The 20,260-nt window shown below is 51.6% G+C and overlaps 1 long non-coding RNA gene across 1 annotated transcript in view; it reads left to right on the top strand.

Moving 5' to 3' along the window:
- The first annotated feature begins 1,594 nt into the window (after window positions 1-1,594).
- Window positions 1,595-20,260, top strand: part of LOC127042373 (uncharacterized) — a 158,199-nt gene continuing 139,533 nt past the window's right edge. Inside the window, exon 1 of the long non-coding RNA XR_007771917.1 lies at window positions 1,595-1,996. This is a non-coding gene — a long non-coding RNA (uncharacterized LOC127042373). The remainder of the gene's footprint in view (window positions 1,997-20,260) is intronic.

The raw sequence follows: 20,260 nt of genomic DNA, 5'->3' as shown, positions 1-20,260 counted from the left end.
ATTTGCCCATGCAGCTATGAGATCTGAAAAACACTGCCAGGCACTAATGAAATGTGTTAAGTTTTTTTTCTCACAGGTAAGGAAGCGCTACCCAAAGACCCTAGCAGCCCTGCCACTCCTTGGAACCAGGAGACGGGATTGATGTAAAGGTCCACCAACGAAAGACTGCCTTGGCTCCATGCTGGAAAGGCCCTTAAGTCCTGATGACTACCAACACCGCTGTGAAGTACCAAAGACTGACTGCTTGGACCCAAGATTCTCACTGCAAAAAGACCCCTCCACATTGGGAGAATTCTCCTACTGATGATTAGCCTATTTCACCTTCTAGCTCCACTGTGCCTTCTGGACAGTAGGGAAAAAGTACAAGGTGAAGTGCTAGTAGCCTCTCCCTTATCCACTGACAGATCTACTGTGCCTTTGAATTTTTCTAGAAAAAGCAAAACCATTACAGGGTGATGTGCTAGTAACCTCTCCCCTATATGATGCTGCACCAAGACTGTTTTGGGAAAGAAGAAGGAACACTCACTCCACTGAAATTGCTAAAGTCCAGGAATTCCTGACTAGAAAGGACATTAAGAACTGACCCCGGTGAAGAAACAAAGAATTGTACACTGGCAGAAAAAATTTGTGGGACCCATGCTTGGGAATGTGGTATTGATTGGATTTTGGGGTTTATTCTACAGGCTGTGCCCTGTGTTGTGGATAAATTCTTCAGCATGTATTGCTCTCTCTAATTGGATTTTAAATAACAAGTACCCGAAGAGTTTGTTCTGCCACTGGAAATTTTACCTGTATTGAAACCATTCCAGTGACTAATAATGTAACCCCCTCCTATGCTATTAATGTCAATGCCTTTTAAAAGTACCTGAAAATAGTTAAATAACAAATGTAATATAGTACTACACCAAGGAAAGATGGTATTAAATATCACTGAGGCTGGGAAGGCATTGCAGTGGGATCTAGTATGTTTGGAGATTCAAAATTTCCTGAATGACCAGCTGATGGCCATTTGGAGTGATCTTGAGTACCAGACTTGGCCCACTGCCCTTACAGACACATCAGGAGTACCATCTGATCTGTGGTCATGGAGATATACTAAAGACTTTCTGGGTGGAAGTGTAAACATTTACAGTGCTCCTTCCAAGCATTTGGACTCGGGGGTGTGGGCTTCCACATACCGAATCCTGACGGGTCCATGGGGAGGATGCACATGGGACTGGATTATTCACCGAAACATCTGGGAAATTAGACCACTTGGTATACCTAACTGATTTATAGTCAGTGCCCCAATCCCTTAGTTGTCAGACAAACAGGATTCCACTCTTTTGTCCGTGCACTCATTCCTGGATTGTGGGTGGCTAAGCTCAAGAGAGCAGTTGTAAATATTTCTGCAGAGTTTGAAAAAAACCAGCTAATGCATTAATAGACGCTTTCCAAAAGTTGCAACGAAAGACTGATGAAGTAGCAGAAGTAACTTTGCAAAATAGACGTGTGCTAAATGCCATGAATGCTGAATTAGAGAGGGGCTTGTGCTCGCATTGGGGAAAAATGTTGCTTTGCTGTTAATCACTCTGGCTTAATTGACAAAGATTTACAAGCTATTAAGAATGTTGCTGTTGTTTTCCATGCTATATCTCTTGATCACACTTTTAGTTTTAAGGACCTCCACTCAGACCTTGGGTCATGGTTTACTAGCCTCCCCCGTACAATTGTTAAATGGATATGTGTCCCAAGAGTCCCATTATGGTCCTCTAGGGACAAAGGGGGGATTGTTAGGCCTGAATAAAGATATAGCAGACAAAACCAGGTATGCCAACCTGACCAAAGTCAGGCTAACAGAGGTTTGTGGGTAATCCCTGAGTGGAAAACACTGAGAAGCAGCAGCATGTCTCACAAGCGCTGGGAAAAAGTGAGATAAGAGAGAAGCTGCATTCCTGGCATAGTACCAGATGTGCTGTGTTCGGGCAGCTCCTTCGAAGAACTGATAAGAGTCCTAGTTTCCCAGCCTCCCTGGTTTTGTTCTTTGTTTGTTTTTAACTCCCCTACATTTCTAACTTTAGGCATGCATGTATACTAAAGGTGTCTAGTTTCTAGTTGTTAGAAGAAGGGGGTGGGTTGCTCCAGTGAATAATTTATGACGCGACGGAACTGTCTATATAGGCTTGTACTAAGATGTAAAGAGCAGGCTGGTTCTCTCTGGAGACGAGCTGCTCTCTATTGATGCGTGCACTTGTCAATAAAGAGCTTTTGATCGGACCTTGCTGGTGTTGCCTGTCTCTCTCGCGGTCAGACAACGAACTTTGCCATCTGGGTTAGAGTCCCTGACATAAGTATAATCTAATATCTCATTGAAAGGTGACAGTGCCAGAAAGAGTTAATTAACTCACCTCACCGACTGACCTGACCCGTGGGTGAACCTTAAAAACTGGTTAACAAGATATGTAAATGAACAGAGCTTTGAAATGCAAGTCTGCAGTGTTAGAGGTAGAAGGGGAGGTGTTTGCTCAGGTCTTGTGATGTCAGCAAACAAGTCTTGTCTATTGCTCTAGTTTTAATTCAAAGAGCAAAAAAAGAATATTAACATTTATGATGATACTTGAGTGAAATAGTATTATTGTCTGTGTCTCTTTGAAGGTTGTGGTAATCTGTATCTGAACTGTTTGATGGATGTACTAATTGCCAGGATGTTTGGAAGAAGAGTTAAGCCTATCGTTTTCTCAGGCTGAAAGGCTGCTGGAAATGTTTAAGGACCTGGGACACAATCCTTCTTCATCTCAGATCTGCTTTGGGTTTCAAGAGGGGGAAACCTTAAGCCACAAGGATTGAGATCCCCAGTCATTGACTGGAGCCACCCTGAATATGGACAGTGGATTATAACCTATGGACTATTTCTAAAAGGACTTTTGGCAACTACAAACTCATGGCTACTTTGTATCTGAACCTCAAAAATTGAATTCAAGTCTATATGTCTATTAATCTTTTAACCAACACTCTCTCTCTCTCTTTTCTTTTCTAATAAATTTTAGCTTAGTTAATAAGAATTGGCTATAGCATGTATTTTAGGTAAAATCTAAGTTATAATTGAACCTGGTTATGTGGCTGATCCTTTGGGATCGGAAGAATCTTTTCTTTTATATGATGAAGTAAGATTTTCAGGAATCATCATCATATCCAGCAGGTGTGTCTGGACGGAGGCCTGAGGCTGGGTACTTTAAGGGAACTGCGTGGTTTAAACTTCTAAGTAACCAGTGAGGTACTACAGAAGCTGTTTTGTGCTGGCTTGGTAAATCTAAGTATTGAAATAACCAGCAGCGTTTGGGATTTGTCTGCCCTGTTTTGTTTGCAATTCACTCTGATTGAGTGAGCTGAGCTGGCTCCCACGGGCAGCACCGTCACACCTACAGCCAGGCTGCAGAGGTCCGGGGGATCTTAGGGGCCTTGGGGTGCACAGATACCTATGTCCAGGCCATAGCGGTCCCTGGGGGGCTTAGAGAGTTTGGGGGGGACACAGATACCAATCTCCATGCTCTAGGGGTCCCATGGGGGCTTAGAGGGTTCGTGGGGGGCACATATTCCTACATCCAGGCTGTAGGGTTACCAGGGGGGCTTAGGAGGTTAGTGGGGGGCAAAGATACCTACGTCCAGGCTGGAGGCATCCTGGGAGTCTTAGGGGATTTGTGGGGGCCAAAGACATCTATGATGTCCAGGCTGTAGGGGTACCAGTGGGTTTTAGGGGTTCGAGTGGGCACAGATACGTATGTCCAGGCTGTATCGTTCCCAGGGGGGGTTAGAGGTTTCGTGAGGGGCACAGATATCTACGTCCAGATTGCAGATGTCCCGGGAGGGGGGGGTTAGAGGGGTTGTGGGAGTGCAAATACCTATGTCCAGGCTGTAGGGGTTCCTGGGGGCTTAGAGGGTTTCTGAGGGGCACATATACCTACGTGCACACTGGAGTGTCGCAAGGGGCTTATGGAGTCTATATGGGGTACAGATACCAATGTTTTGGCTGTATAGGTCCCTCGGGGGCGTAGGGGGTTTGTGGGGGGCACAGATACCTAAGTTCAGGCTGGAGGGATCTCTGAGTGTCTTAGGTGTTTGGTGGGAGGCAAAGATACCTACGTCCAGGCTGCAGGGGTCTCGGAGGGGCTTAGGGTCTGTCACGGAGTGTGGGGGAGTCCGGTCCTGCACCCCTCTTCCTGGGACTCACAGTGACTCTCAGCCAGCCAGTAAAACAGAAGGTTTATTGGACAACAGGAGCGAAGGATACAGCAGAGCTTGGAGGCACAAGCAGGACCCCACAATCAAGTGCTTCTAGGGGTTCAGGAAACTTAGTTCCCAGTTTGGGAATCCCTGAATTCAAACCACCCAGACCAAAACCGAAACTGAACTAACCCAACTCCCTCCAGCTGGCCATTTCCTGTGTCCAGCTTCCCGGGCAAAGGTGCTGACCCCTCCCCGCGCCTAGCTCAGGTTACAGGCTGAGCACGTGTCCGGTCCTAAAGTCACCCCCTGCTCTCCCATCCCCCACACAGACAGTCCCCACTCCATCACAGTAATGCCCAGAGCATTTCCCGCATGGAGCCACAGTGACACCGTGTGTCCACACTGGGTAATGCACAGAGCATTTCCCGCATGGAGCAACATTGATGCCTTGTGACCACACCAGGTAATGGACAGAGCATTTCCTGCATGGAGCAACAGTGACACCATGTGGCCATGCAGAGAAATGCACAGAGTATTTCCTGGATGAAGCAACAGTGATTCCATGTGGCCACGCAGGGTAATGCACAGAGCATCACGCCTATGTAGAGACTGTAGAGATCCCTGGGGGGCTTAGGGGTCATGGGGGGCACAGATAGCTACGTCCAGGCTGGAGACATTCTGGTGGGCATTAGTGGCTTCATGAGGGGCACAAATATCTACGTCAGGGCTGGAGAGGTCCCTGGATGGCTTAGGGGGTTGTGGTGAGCATAGACTCATACGTCCATGCTGTAGTGGTCCCTGGGGGTTTAAGGAGTTGGTAAGGGTCACAGAAACCTACGTATGGTCTGGAGGGGTCCCTGGGGGACTTAAGGGTTTGTGGTTGCGCAGATACCTACGTACCGGTTGGAGGGGGCCCTGGGGAGCTTAGGGTTTTGTGTGGTGTACACATAGCTATAACCAGGCTGGTGGGGGCCCTATGGGTCTTAGAAGGCTGGTGGGGGGCAGAGATTCCTATGTAGGGACTGGAGAAGTCCTGGGGAGGGCTTTGGGGGTTCCTGGAAGTCACAAATATTTACGTCCAGGCTGGAGGAGTTCTGGGGGTATTAAGGAGTTATGCGGGGCACAGATACCTATATCGAGGCTGTAGGTGTCCTGGGGTTGCTTTGGGGAATTTTGGGGTACAGATACCTACTTCCATGCTGTAGGGGTCGCTGAGAGGATCAGTGGGTTCGTGAGGGTGCACAGATATCTACGTCCGGTCTACAGGGATCCTGGGGGTGTCTTAGGGGTTTGTAAGGGGCACAGATACATTCATCCAGGCAAGAGGGGTCCTAGGGACCTTAGGGGGTTCATGCTGGGCACAGATACCTGCGTCTAGGCTGGAGGGGTTTTGGGGGTCTTAGGAGGGTTGTGTGGGCACAGATATCTATGGCGATGCTGGAGGGGTCCTGTCATGTCTTAGCAGATTCGTGGGGTCAGAGATACCTGCATCTAGGCTGGAGGGGTTCCGGGGGGATTAGGTGTGTTTGGAGGGGGGAACAGATACCTACATCCTGATGGTAGGTGGCCCTGGGTAGCTTAGGCGGTTTTTGTCGGTCACAGATACAAACATCCATGCTGTAGGGGTCCCGAGGGACTTTGTGGGGCTCTAGGGGTCACAGATACCTACCTACAGTCTGGAAGGTTCCTGTGGGTATTAAGGGGTGTGTGGGGCATACAGATGCCTACATCTGGGCTTGTGGGTTCCCTGGGGGGCTTAGAGGTTTGTGGAGAGCACAGATACCATTATCCAGGCTAGATGGGTTCTGGTGGGATTAGGGGGTTGTGGGGGGCACAGATACCTATGTAAGCAGAAGCAGGATGAACTCTACCCTCACATCTGGTGGTGAATTATGGCAAGTGTGGAAAAGGATTTCAGGGTCTGATCATGTTTCCATAGACACACCCACCGTGCGTGACACGGCCACGGCAGCCTGGGATGGTTACTTTGGCAGCTATGGTATCCCCAGTTTATTTGTTGTTGGGGTGTGAGATGTGGAGTGTTGTCACCCTGATTGTGTGGATGAGGAACTGTGAAACAACTTTGAGACAGGGATTCTCACCATCAGTTGAGTGGCACTCACTAGTCAAGGGAGTGGGCTCCTTGGGTGAGCTAGAGTCACCAATTGCACTTTTTTTCTTTTAACAGTTGAGTAGCAGTGTTGATTTTTTATTCTCTTAAAAGTTGAATTTCTAGGTTCTTGAGCTGAAATCACTGAAAAGATGTGTTAGCTTGTGGGGGACTCTGAAACTGTATTGCAGAACACAGTAGTTGGCAGACAGGAGCAATTTGTGGGAGTGGCCCACAGAGTGAGGTGAGTCTAGCAGTTTTGGGGGACAGCTGGAGCAGAACACAGGTCGGCTGGCAGAGCAGCTGGGGGACCGAGCTGAGCAGTTTGTGGGGAAGGCAAAAGCAGAATCCCATGGAGAGGCAGAGCAGTCAGCAGTGGACCACATAAGGTGCCCCTTTCTACTCAGGCTGGCAGGGGGAAAAACCCTGCAGATAGACTCTTGAACTCTGGGGTTGCGCAACTGTGGGTGATTTTGGGGTTGCTGGACTCTTGAAACGTTGGAGATATTGGACTTTGGATCCTTGTGGTGATTTGGGGATTGCTGGACTCATGAGCCCAGGGAAAAGGACACGGCCTAGTTGAGGTGTTTTCCCAATTTAATGCTATGTTGTTTATCTCACGTTATTAAACATTTTCTGCTACACCCAGACTCTATGCTTGCGAGAGGGGAAGTATTGCCTCTTTAAGGCACCTAGGAGTGCGTATGTAAAATTTTCCCATGTCACTGGGTGGGGGCTCGAGCTGGTTTGCATTACATTGTAGGCAAGGGACCCCTATGTATTGAACCCAGTCCTTGCTGCTATCAGTTCAGCCTGGCAGAAGGGTTCCACCTACGTCCAGGCTCAAGGGGTGCCTGGGGGGCTTAGGGAGTTCGTGGGGGGCACAGATATCTAGGTCCAGGCTGTAGGGGGTCGGGGGGGCTCAGGAGTTTGGTGGGGGGCACAGATACCTACGTCCAGGCTGCAGGGGTCCCAGAGGGACTTAGGGGGTGTCACGTAGTGTGGTGGAATCTGGCCCTGCACCCCTCTTCCTGGGACACACAGTGACTCAGCCAGCCAGTAAAACAGAAGGTTTTTTTGGCCAGCAGGAACGAAGGATACAGCAGGGCTTTTGGGCACAACCAGGACCCCTCAATCGAGTCCTTCTGGGGGTTCAGGAAGCTTAGTTCCCAGTTTGGGATACCCTGAATTCCAACAACCCAGCTCCAAACCAAAACTGAACTAACTCCCTCCAGCCAGCCCCTTCCTTTATTCAGCTTCCTGGGCAAAGGTGCTGACCCCCTCCCAGCTGCCTAGCTTAAGTTACAGGCATAGGTCCTGTCCCTCACCTAAAGTCACTCGCTGCACTCCCAGTCCCCACACAGACAGTCCCCACTCCATCACAGTAATGCCCAGAGCATTTCGCGCATGGAGCAACAGTGACACCGTGTGGCCACACAGGGTAATGCACAGAGCATTTCCTGCATGGAGCAACAGTGACACCGTGTGGCTACGCAGGGTAATGCACAGATCATTTCCTGCATGGAGCAACAGTGACACTGTGTGGCCACGCAGGGTAATGCACAGAGCATTTCCCTGCATGGAGCAACAGTGGCACTGTGTGGCCATACAGGGTAATGCACAGAGCATTTCCTGCATGGAGCAAGAGTGACACCATGTGGTCACGTAGGGTAATGCACAGAGCATTTCCCCGCATGGAGCAAGAGTGACACCATGTGGTCACGCAGGGTAATGCACAGAGCATTTCCTGCATGGAGCAACAGTGACACCATGTGGCCACACAGGGTAATGCACAGAGCATCGCACCTACGTGGAGGCTGTAGAGATCCCTCGAGGGCTTAGGGGTCATGGGGGGCACAGATAGCTACGTCCAGGCTGGAGACATTCTGGTGGGCATTAGTGGCTTCATGAGGGGCACAAATATCTACGTCAGGGCTGGAGAGGTCCCTGGATGGCTTAGGGGGTTGTGGTGAGCATAGACTCATACGTCCATGCTGTAGTGGTCCCTGGGGGTTTAAGGAGTTGGTAAGGGTCACAGAAACCTACGTATGGTCTGGAGGGGTCCCTGGGGGACTTAAGGGTTTGTGGTTGCGCAGATACCTACGTACCGGTTGGAGGGGGCCCTGGGGAGCTTAGGGTTTTGTGTGGCGTACACATAGCTATAACCAGGCTGGTGGGGGCCCTATGGGTCTTAGAAGGCTGGTGGGGGGCAGAGATTCCTATGTAGGGACTGGAGAAGTCCTGGGGAGGGCTTTGGGGGTTCCTGGAAGTCACAAATATTTACGTCCAGGCTGGAGGAGTTCTGGGGGTATTAAGGAGTTATGCGGGGCACAGATACCTATATCGAGGCTGTAGGTGTCCTGGGGTTGCTTTGGGGAATTTTGGGGTACAGATACCTACTTCCATGCTGTAGGGGTCGCTGAGAGGATCAGTGGGTTCGTGAGGGTGCACAGATATCTACGTCCGGTCTACAGGGATCCTGGGGGTGTCTTAGGGGTTTGTAAGGGGCACAGATACATTCATCCAGGCAAGAGGGGTCCTAGGGACCTTAGGGGGTTCATGCTGGGCACAGATACCTGCGTCTAGGCTGGAGGGGTTTTGGGGGTCTTAGGAGGGTTGTGTGGGCACAGATATCTATGGCGATGCTGGAGGGGTCCTGTCATGTCTTAGCAGATTCGTGGGGTCAGAGATACCTGCATCTAGGCTGGAGGGGTTCCGGGGGGATTAGGTGTGTTTGGAGGGGGGAACAGATACCTACATCCTGATGGTAGGTGGCCCTGGGTAGCTTAGGCGGTTTTTGTCGGTCACAGATACAAACATCCATGCTGTAGGGGTCCCGAGGGACTTTGTGGGGCTCTAGGGGTCACAGATACCTACCTACAGTCTGGAAGGTTCCTGTGGGTATTAAGGGGTGTGTGGGGCATACAGATGCCTACATCTGGGCTTGTGGGTTCCCTGGGGGGCTTAGAGGTTTGTGGAGAGCACAGATACCATTATCCAGGCTAGATGGGTTCTGGTGGGATTAGGGGGTTGTGGGGGGCACAGATACCTATGTAAGCAGAAGCAGGATGAACTCTACCCTCACATCTGGTGGTGAATTATGGCAAGTGTGGAAAAGGATTTCAGGGTCTGATCATGTTTCCATAGACACACCCACCGTGCGTGACACGGCCACGGCAGCCTGGGATGGTTACTTTGGCAGCTATGGTATCCCCAGTTTATTTGTTGTTGGGGTGTGAGATGTGGAGTGTTGTCACCCTGATTGTGTGGATGAGGAACTGTGAAACAACTTTGAGACAGGGATTCTCACCATCAGTTGAGTGGCACTCACTAGTCAAGGGAGTGGGCTCCTTGGGTGAGCTAGAGTCACCAATTGCACTTTTTTTCTTTTAACAGTTGAGTAGCAGTGTTGATTTTTTATTCTCTTAAAAGTTGAATTTCTAGGTTCTTGAGCTGAAATCACTGAAAAGATGTGTTAGCTTGTGGGGGACTCTGAAACTGTATTGCAGAACACAGTAGTTGGCAGACAGGAGCAATTTGTGGGAGTGGCCCACAGAGTGAGGTGAGTCTAGCAGTTTTGGGGGACAGCTGGAGCAGAACACAGGTCGGCTGGCAGAGCAGCTGGGGGACCGAGCTGAGCAGTTTGTGGGGAAGGCAAAAGCAGAATCCCATGGAGAGGCAGAGCAGTCAGCAGTGGACCACATAAGGTGCCCCTTTCTACTCAGGCTGGCAGGGGGAAAAACCCTGCAGATAGACTCTTGAACTCTGGGGTTGCGCAACTGTGGGTGATTTTGGGGTTGCTGGACTCTTGAAACGTTGGAGATATTGGACTTTGGATCCTTGTGGTGATTTGGGGATTGCTGGACTCATGAGCCCAGGGAAAAGGACACGGCCTAGTTGAGGTGTTTTCCCAATTTAATGCTATGTTGTTTATCTCACGTTATTAAACATTTTCTGCTACACCCAGACTCTATGCTTGCGAGAGGGGAAGTATTGCCTCTTTAAGGCACCTAGGAGTGCGTATGTAAAATTTTCCCATGTCACTGGGTGGGGGCTCGAGCTGGTTTGCATTACATTGTAGGCAAGGGACCCCTATGTATTGAACCCAGTCCTTGCTGCTATCAGTTCAGCCTGGCAGAAGGGTTCCACCTACGTCCAGGCTCAAGGGGTGCCTGGGGGGCTTAGGGAGTTCGTGGGGGGCACAGATATCTAGGTCCAGGCTGTAGGGGGTCGGGGGGGCTCAGGAGTTTGGTGGGGGGCACAGATACCTACGTCCAGGCTGCAGGGGTCCCAGAGGGACTTAGGGGGTGTCACGTAGTGTGGTGGAATCTGGCCCTGCACCCCTCTTCCTGGGACACACAGTGACTCAGCCAGCCAGTAAAACAGAAGGTTTTTTTGGCCAGCAGGAACGAAGGATACAGCAGGGCTTTTGGGCACAACCAGGACCCCTCAATCGAGTCCTTCTGGGGGTTCAGGAAGCTTAGTTCCCAGTTTGGGATACCCTGAATTCCAACAACCCAGCTCCAAACCAAAACTGAACTAACTCCCTCCAGCCAGCCCCTTCCTTTATTCAGCTTCCTGGGCAAAGGTGCTGACCCCCTCCCAGCTGCCTAGCTTAAGTTACAGGCTTAGGTCCTGTCCCTCACCTAAAGTCACTCGCTGCACTCCCAGTCCCCACACAGACAGTCCCCACTCCATCACAGTAATGCCCAGAGCATTTCGCGCATGGAGCAACAGTAACTCTGTGTGGCCATGCAGAGTAATGCCCAGAGCATTTCCCCCGTGGAGCAACAGTGACACCGTGTGGCCACACAGGGTAATGCACAGAGCATTTCCTGCATGGAGCAACAGTGACACCGTGTGGCTACGCAGGGTAATGCACAGATCATTTCCTGCATGGAGCAACAGTGACACTGTGTGGCCACGCAGGGTAATGCACAGAGCATTTCCCCGCATGGAGCAACAGTGGCACTGTGTGGCCATACAGGGTAATGCACAGAGCATTTCCTGCATGGAGCAAGAGTGACACCATGTGGTCACGTAGGGTAATGCACAGAGCATTTCCCCGCATGGAGCAAGAGTGACACCATGTGGTCACGCAGGGTAATGCACAGAGCATTTCCTGCATGGAGCAACAGTGATACCGTGTGGCCACACAGGGTAATGCACAGAGCATTTCCTGCATGGAGCAAGAGTGACACCACGTGGTTACGCAGGGTAATGCACAGAACATTTCCCTGCATGGAGCAACAGTGACACCATGTGGCCACACAGGGTAATGCACAGAGCATCGCACCTACGTGGAGGCTGTAGAGATCCCTCGAGGGCTTACGGTGGTTCGTAGGGTCACAGATACCTACATCCAGTATGGGCGGGGCCCTGGGAGAGGTAGGGGGGTTGTGAGGGGCATAGGTACTTGCGTCCAGGCTGTAGAGGTCCTGGTGGGGATTAAAGGCTTCCTGGAGGACAGCAATATCTACGTCCAGGCTGAAGGGGTCCCTGGACGCTTAGGGGGTTGTGGTGAGCACAGTGATCCCTGGGGGCATAGGGACTTGGTGAGGGGCACAGATACCTATGTATGTCCTGGAGGGGTCCCTGGGGGGGGTTTAGTGGCACTGTAGGAGACACAGATACCTACGTCCAGGCTATAGGCATTCTGGGGGGGCTTAGAGCTTTGGGGGGGCACAGATACCTACATCCAGGCTGGAGTTGTCCCGGGGGGCTTAGGTGGTTTGTGGGGAGGGGCACAGATATGTACATCCAGGCAGGAGAGGTTCCAGAGAGGATTATGGGTTTTTGCGGATGGCAGAGATACCTATCTCCATACTCTAGGGGTCCCGGGGGGCTTAGGGCTGGATGTGTCCCGAGGAGCTTAGGAGGTTTGTGGGGTGCTCAGACACCTGTGTCCAGGCTGTTGGGAACCCTGGGGGCTTAGGGGGTTCGTGGGGGTCACAGGTAGTTACGTCCAGGCTGAAGGGGTAATGGGAGTGCTTAAGGGATCGGGGCTGACACAGATACCTACGTCCAGGGTCTAGGGGAGGCAGGAGAAGTGAAGCGGCCATGGTGTGCTTTCAAGTAGGGATAATAATGATCCACTCTTACCTACCTCATGGTGGGTGGAGGATGGGGATCCATTGGAGAGTGTCACTAAGAGTAGTGCATAATATGAGGTGTCCCATCACGTTTACCAGAGCAGATTATAACATAATAGATTAGCTGAAACAATCTTTTTTATTTGTATTTTTTTATTTTGGAATTGTTAAGAGCAGCAATAACTTAGCTCAGACTAAAGCATTTTATCTAATTTTCAAGATCTAAGTGTCTCCTCCTTGTGTGTGATGACACAATTTAACACACTGTGACAAACAGGAGATGCTTTTGTTTTGCAACAAAATCTTTTTGCAAAGAACTTCCATCTCACTTGTTATGATTCTGAGAAACAAACTGGTTTACTCTGAATGGGATATTTGGACAGAAACGGTTGGAATGAAATTTTCCAACCATCTCAGTTCCTGAGCTCTATCCCTGCCTCTGGGGGGATTTGTTGTCTGTTAGAACAGGAGTCTGACTGGCGGCTTCTCTTTCTGGCTCTGCCACCGCCTTGCTGTGTAGGCCCTTGGGTAGGTCTCCTCCCTTCTCTGTACCTCAGGCTCCTCCCATTTGTCCAATGGGAACAGGGACAGTTCTCGAATTCTGGGCAGTTGTGAGCCTGAGTGAGAAAAGGGGTGTTGAAGCCCTCTGTGAAGAAGAAAGGGGAGTTTCACGGTGTTTTTGCACCAAGGAATTCTAAACCAAAACTGAACTAACTCCCTCGAGTCCTTCTGGGGGTTCAGGAAGCTTAGTTCCCAGTTTGGGATTCTCTGAATTCCAACTACCCAGCTCCAAACCAAAACTGAACTAACTCCCTCCAGCCGACCCCTTCCTGTGTCCAGCTTCCCGGGCAAAGGTGCTCACTCTCTCAGCCCTGCCTAGCTCGAGTTACAGGCTTAGGTCCTGTCCCTCACCTAAAGTCACCCGCTGCTCTCCCATCCCCCACACAGACAGTCCCCACTCCATCACAGTAATGCCCAGAGCATTTCCCGCATGGAGCCACAGTGACACCGTGTGTCCACACTGGGTAATGCACAGAGCATTTCCCGCATGGAGCAACATTGATGCCTTGTGACCACACCAGGTAATGGACAGAGCATTTCCTGCATGGAGCAACAGTGACACCATGTGGCCATGCAGAGAAATGCACAGAGTATTTCCTGGATGAAGCAACAGTGATTCCATGTGGCCACGCAGGGTAATGCACAGAGCATCACGCCTATGTAGAGACTGTAGAGATCCCTGGGGGGCTTAGGGGTCATGGGGGGCACAGATAGCTACGTCCAGGCTGGAGACATTCTGGTGGGCATTAGTGGCTTCATGAGGGGCACAAATATCTACGTCAGGGCTGGAGAGGTCCCTGGATGGCTTAGGGGGTTGTGGTGAGCATAGACTCATACGTCCATGCTGTAGTGGTCCCTGGGGGTTTAAGGAGTTGGTAAGGGTCACAGAAACCTACGTATGGTCTGGAGGGGTCCCTGGGGGACTTAAGGGTTTGTGGTTGCGCAGATACCTACGTACCGGTTGGAGGGGGCCCTGGGGAGCTTAGGGTTTTGTGTGGCGTACACATAGCTATAACCAGGCTGGTGGGGGCCCTATGGGTCTTAGAAGGCTGGTGGGGGGCAGAGATTCCTATGTAGGGACTGGAGAAGTCCTGGGGAGGGCTTTGGGGGTTCCTGGAAGTCACAAATATTTACGTCCAGGCTGGAGGAGTTCTGGGGGTATTAAGGAGTTATGCGGGGCACAGATACCTATATCGAGGCTGTAGGTGTCCTGGGGTTGCTTTGGGGAATTTTGGGGTACAGATACCTACTTCCATGCTGTAGGGGTCGCTGAGAGGATCAGTGGGTTCGTGAGGGTGCACAGATATCTACGTCCGGTCTACAGGGATCCTGGGGGTGTCTTAGGGGTTTGTAAGGGGCACAGATACATTCATCCAGGCAAGAGGGGTCCTAGGGACCTTAGGGGGTTCATGCTGGGCACAGATACCTGCGTCTAGGCTGGAGGGGTTTTGGGGGTCTTAGGAGGGTTGTGTGGGCACAGATATCTATGGCGATGCTGGAGGGGTCCTGTCATGTCTTAGCAGATTCGTGGGGTCAGAGATACCTGCATCTAGGCTGGAGGGGTTCCGGGGGGATTAGGTGTGTTTGGGGGGGGGAACAGATACCTACATCCTGATGGTAGGTGGCCCTGGGTAGCTTAGGCGGTTTTTGTCGGTCACAGATACAAACATCCATGCTGTAGGGGTCCCGAGGGACTTTGTGGGGCTCTAGGGGTCACAGATACCTACCTACAGTCTGGAAGGTTCCTGTGGGTATTAAGGGGTGTGTGGGGCATACAGATGCCTACATCTGGGCTTGTGGGTTCCCTGGGGGGCTTAGAGGTTTGTGGAGAGCACAGATACCATTATCCAGGCTAGATGGGTTCTGGTGGGATTAGGGGGTTGTGGGGGGCACAGATACCTATGTAAGCAGAAGCAGGATGAACTCTACCCTCACATCTGGTGGTGAATTATGGCAAGTGTGGAAAAGGATTTCAGGGTCTGATCATGTTTCCATAGACACACCCACCGTGCGTGACACGGCCACGGCAGCCTGGGATGGTTACTTTGGCAGCTATGGTATCCCCAGTTTATTTGTTGTTGGGGTGTGAGATGTGGAGTGTTGTCACCCTGATTGTGTGGATGAGGAACTGTGAAACAACTTTGAGACAGGGATTCTCACCATCAGTTGAGTGGCACTCACTAGACAAGGGAGTGGGCTCCTTGGGTGAGCTAGAGTCACCAATTGCACTTTTTTTCTTTTAACAGTTGAGTAGCAGTGTTGATTTTTTATTCTCTTAAAAGTTGAATTTCTAGGTTCTTGAGCTGAAATCACTGAAAAGATGTGTTAGCTTGTGGGGGACTCTGAAACTGTATTGCAGAACACAGTAGTTGGCAGACAGGAGCAATTTGTGGGAGTGGCCCACAGAGTGAGGTGAGTCTAGCAGTTTTGGGGGACAGCTGGAGCAGAACACAGGTCGGCTGGCAGAGCAGCTGGGGGACCGAGCTGAGCAGTTTGTGGGGAAGGCAAAAGCAGAATCCCATGGAGAGGCAGAGCAGTCAGCAGTGGACCACATAAGGTGCCCCTTTCTACTCAGGCTGGCAGGGGGAAAAACCCTGCAGATAGACTCTTGAACTCTGGGGTTGCGCAACTGTGGGTGATTTTGGGGTTGCTGGACTCTTGAAACGTTGGAGATATTGGACTTTGGATCCTTGTGGTGATTTGGGGATTGCTGGACTCATGAGCCCAGGGAAAAGGACACGGCCTAGTTGAGGTGTTTTCCCAATTTAATGCTATGTTGTTTATCTCACGTTATTAAACATTTTCTGCTACACCCAGACTCTATGCTTGCGAGAGGGGAAGTATTGCCTCTTTAAGGCACCTAGGAGTGCGTATGTAAAATTTTCCCATGTCACTGGGTGGGGGCTCGAGCTGGTTTGCATTACATTGTAGGCAAGGGACCCCTATGTATTGAACCCAGTCCTTGCTGCTATCAGTTCAGCCTGGCAGAAGGGTTCCACCTACGTCCAGGCTCAAGGGGTGCCTGGGGGGCTTAGGGAGTTCGTGGGGGGCACAGATATCTAGGTCCAGGCTGTAGGGGGTCGGGGGGGCTCAGGAGTTTGGTGGGGGGCACAGATACCTACGTCCAGGCTGCAGGGGTCCCAGAGGGACTTAGGGGGTGTCACGTAGTGTGGTGGAATCTGGCCCTGCACCCCTCTTCCTGGGACACACAGTGACTCAGCCAGCCAGTAAAACAGAAGGTTTTTTTGGCCAGCAGGAACGAAGGATACAGCAGGGCTTTTGGGCACAACCAGGACCCCTCAATCGAGTCCTTCTGGGGGTTCAGGAAGCTTAGTTCCCAGTTTGGGATACCCTGAATTCCAACAACCCAGCTCCAAACCAAAACTGAACTAACTCCCTCCAGCCAGCCCCTTCCTTTATTCAGCTTCCTGGGCAAAGGTGCTGACCCCCTCCCAGCTGCCTAGCTTAAGTTACAGGCATAGGTCCTGTCCCTCACCTAAAGTCACTCGCTGCACTCCCAGTCCCCACACAGACAGTCCCCACTCCATCACAGTAATGCCCAGAGCATTTCGCGCATGGAGCAACAGTAACTCTGTGTGGCCATGCAGAGTAATGCCCAGAGCATTTCCCCCGTGGAGCAACAGTGACACCGTGTGGCCACACAGGGTAATGCACAGAGCATTTCCTGCATGGAGCAACAGTGACACCGTGTGGCTACGCAGGGTAATGCACAGATCATTTCCTGCATGGAGCAACAGTGACACTGTGTGGCCACACAGGGTAATGCACAGATCATTTCCCCGCATGGAGCAACAGTGGCACTGTGTGGCCATACAGGGTAATGCACAGAGCATTTCCTGCATGGAGCAAGAGTGACACCATGTGGTCACGTAGGGTAATGCACAGAGCATTTCCCCGCATGGAGCAAGAGTGACACCATGTGGTCACGCAGGGTAATGCACAGAGCATTTCCTGCATGGAGCAACAGTGATACCGTGTGGCCACACAGGGTAATGCACAGAGCATTTCCTGCATGGAGCAAGAGTGACACCACGTGGTTACGCAGGGTAATGCACAGAACATTTCCCTGCATGGAGCAACAGTGACACCATGTGGCCACACAGGGTAATGCACAGAGCATCGCACCTACGTGGAGGCTGTAGAGATCCCTCGAGGGCTTACGGTGGTTCGTAGGGTCACAGATACCTACATCCAGTATGGGCGGGGCCCTGGGAGAGGTAGGGGGGTTGTGAGGGGCATAGGTACTTGCGTCCAGGCTGTAGAGGTCCTGGTGGGGATTAAAGGCTTCCTGGAGGACAGCAATATCTACGTCCAGGCTGAAGGGGTCCCTGGACGCTTAGGGGGTTGTGGTGAGCACAGTGATCCCTGGGGGCATAGGGACTTGGTGAGGGGCACAGATACCTATGTATGTCCTGGAGGGGTCCCTGGGGGGGGTTTAGTGGCACTGTAGGAGACACAGATACCTACGTCCAGGCTATAGGCATTCTGGGGGGGCTTAGAGCTTTGGGGGGGCACAGATACCTACATCCAGGCTGGAGTTGTCCCGGGGGGCTTAGGTGGTTTGTGGGGAGGGGCACAGATATGTACATCCAGGCAGGAGAGGTTCCAGAGAGGATTATGGGTTTTTGCGGATGGCAGAGATACCTATCTCCATACTCTAGGGGTCCCGGGGGGCTTAGGGCTGGATGTGTCCCGAGGAGCTTAGGAGGTTTGTGGGGTGCTCAGACACCTGTGTCCAGGCTGTTGGGAACCCTGGGGGCTTAGGGGGTTCGTGGGGGTCACAGGTAGTTACGTCCAGGCTGAAGGGGTAATGGGAGTGCTTAAGGGATCGGGGCTGACACAGATACCTACGTCCAGGGTCTAGGGGAGGCAGGAGAAGTGAAGCGGCCATGGTGTGCTTTCAAGTAGGGATAATAATGATCCACTCTTACCTACCTCATGGTGGGTGGAGGATGGGGATCCATTGGAGAGTGTCACTAAGAGTAGTGCATAATATGAGGTGTCCCATCACGTTTACCAGAGCAGATTATAACATAATAGATTAGCTGAAACAATCTTTTTTATTTGTATTTTTTTATTTTGGAATTGTTAAGAGCAGCAATAACTTAGCTCAGACTGAAGCATTTTATCTAATTTTCAAGATCTAAGTGTCTCCTCCTTGTGTGTGATGACACAATTTAACACACTGTGACAAACAGGAGATGCTTTTGTTTTGCAACAAAATCTTTTTGCAAAGAACTTCCATCTCACTTGTTATGATTCTGAGAAACAAACTGGTTTAGTCTGAATGGGATATTTGGACAGAAACGGTTGGAATGAAATTTTCCAACCATCTCAGTTCCTGAGCTCTATCCCTGCCTCTGGGGGGATTTGTTGTCTGTTAGAACAGGAGTCTGACTGGCGGCTTCTCTTTCTGGCTCTGCCACCGCCTTGCTGTGTAGGCCCTTGGGTAGGTCTCCTCCCTTCTCTGTACCTCAGGCTCCTCCCATTTGTCCAATGGGAACAGGGACAGTTCTCGAATTCTGGGCAGTTGTGAGCCTGAGTGAGAAAAGGGGTGTTGAAGCCCTCTGTGAAGAAGAAAGGGGAGTTTCACGGTGTTTTTGCACCAAGGAATTCTAAACCAAAACTGAACTAACTCCCTCGAGTCCTTCTGGGGGTTCAGGAAGCTTAGTTCCCAGTTTGGGATTCTCTGAATTCCAACTACCCAGCTCCAAACCAAAACTGAACTAACTCCCTCCAGCCGACCCCTTCCTGTGTCCAGCTTCCCGGGCAAAGGTGCTCACTCTCTCAGCCCTGCCTAGCTCGAGTTACAGGCTTAGGTCCTGTCCCTCACCTAAAGTCACCCGCTGCTCTCCCATCCCCCACACAGACAGTCCCCACTCCATCACAGTAATGCCCAGAGCATTTCCTGCATGGAGCAACAGTGACACTGTGTGGCCTCTCAGGGTAATGCACAGAGCATCACACCTATGTAGAGGCTGTAGAGATCCCTGGGGGCTTAGGAGTCATGGGAGGTACAGATAGCTACGTCCAGGCTGGAGGCATTCTGGGGGGCTTAAGGGGGTTCGTAGGGTCACAGATACCTACGTCCAGGATGGTCGGGACTCTGGGGGAGTTAGGGGTGTTGTGGGGGGCATAGGTACTTGCATCCAGGGTGTAGAGGTCCTGGTGGGGATTAAGGGCTTCCTGGAGGACACCAATATCTACAGTCCGGGCTGGAGAGGTCCCTGGACGGCTTAGAGGTTGTGGTGAGCACAGTGATCCCTGGGGGTTTAGGAACTTGGTGAGGGGCACAGATACCTATGTTTGTTCTGGAGGGGTCCCTGGGGGGGCTTAGTGGTATTGTAGGGGACACAGATACCTACGTCCAGGCTATAGGCATTCTGGGGAGGCTTAGGGTTTTGGGGGGGCACAGATACCTACATCCAGGCTGGAGGGGTCCCGGGGGGCTTAGGGGGGTTGTGGGGGGCACAGCTATGTACGTCCAGGCTGGAGAGGTTCCAGGGAATATAAGGAATTTTTGTGGACAGCAGAGATACCTATCTCCAGGATCTAGGGGTCCCTGGGGGGCTTAGGGCTTTTTTGGGAGGCACAGATAACTATGTCCAGGTTGGAGTGGTTCCTGGGGGGTTTAGGGGGTTCCTGGGGGGCACAGATACCTAGGTCCATGCTGTAGGGGTCCCCGGTTGGATTAGGGGTTTTCTGAGGGGTACAGATACATACAGGCTGTAGGGGTCCCTAGGAGGCTTAGGGGGTTTGTGGGGGGCAGCGATACCTAAGTCCAGGCAATAGGGCTTCCAGGGGGAATTAGTGTGTTGGGGGGGCACAGATACCTAGATCCAGGCTGGAGGGTCCCTTGGGCGGGGGGCTTAGGCAGTTTGTGTTCGGCAAAGATACCTACCTCCAGGCTGGAGGGGTGTCTCGGCACTTAGGGATTGTGGGGGGGGCACAGATACCTCCGTCCAGGCTGGAGGGTCCCTGGGGAGCTTAGCGGGTTCGTAGGGGGCACAGATACCTAAATCCAGGCTGGAGGGATCCAGGGGGGGCTTATGGGGTTCAGGGGGCACAGATACTTATCTCTAGGCTGTAGTGGTCCCTGGTGGGCTTAGAGGGTTTTGGGGGGCCCCAGATACCTAAGTCCATGCTGTAGGCGTCCCTACAGGTGCTTATGGGTTCATGGGGTGCACAGATACTTATGTCCAGGCTGGAGGGGGCAGGGGGGGTTGGGGTTTCATGGGGGGCACAGATACGAACCTCCAGGCTGTAGGAGTCC

Source organism: Gopherus flavomarginatus, unplaced genomic scaffold (genome assembly GCF_025201925.1).
Source record: "Gopherus flavomarginatus isolate rGopFla2 unplaced genomic scaffold, rGopFla2.mat.asm mat_scaffold_37_arrow_ctg1, whole genome shotgun sequence".
Taxonomy (NCBI): domain Eukaryota; kingdom Metazoa; phylum Chordata; order Testudines; family Testudinidae; genus Gopherus; species Gopherus flavomarginatus.
The sequence above is the reverse complement of the archived record's forward strand: the minus strand, read 5'-3'. Positions and strand labels throughout refer to the sequence as shown.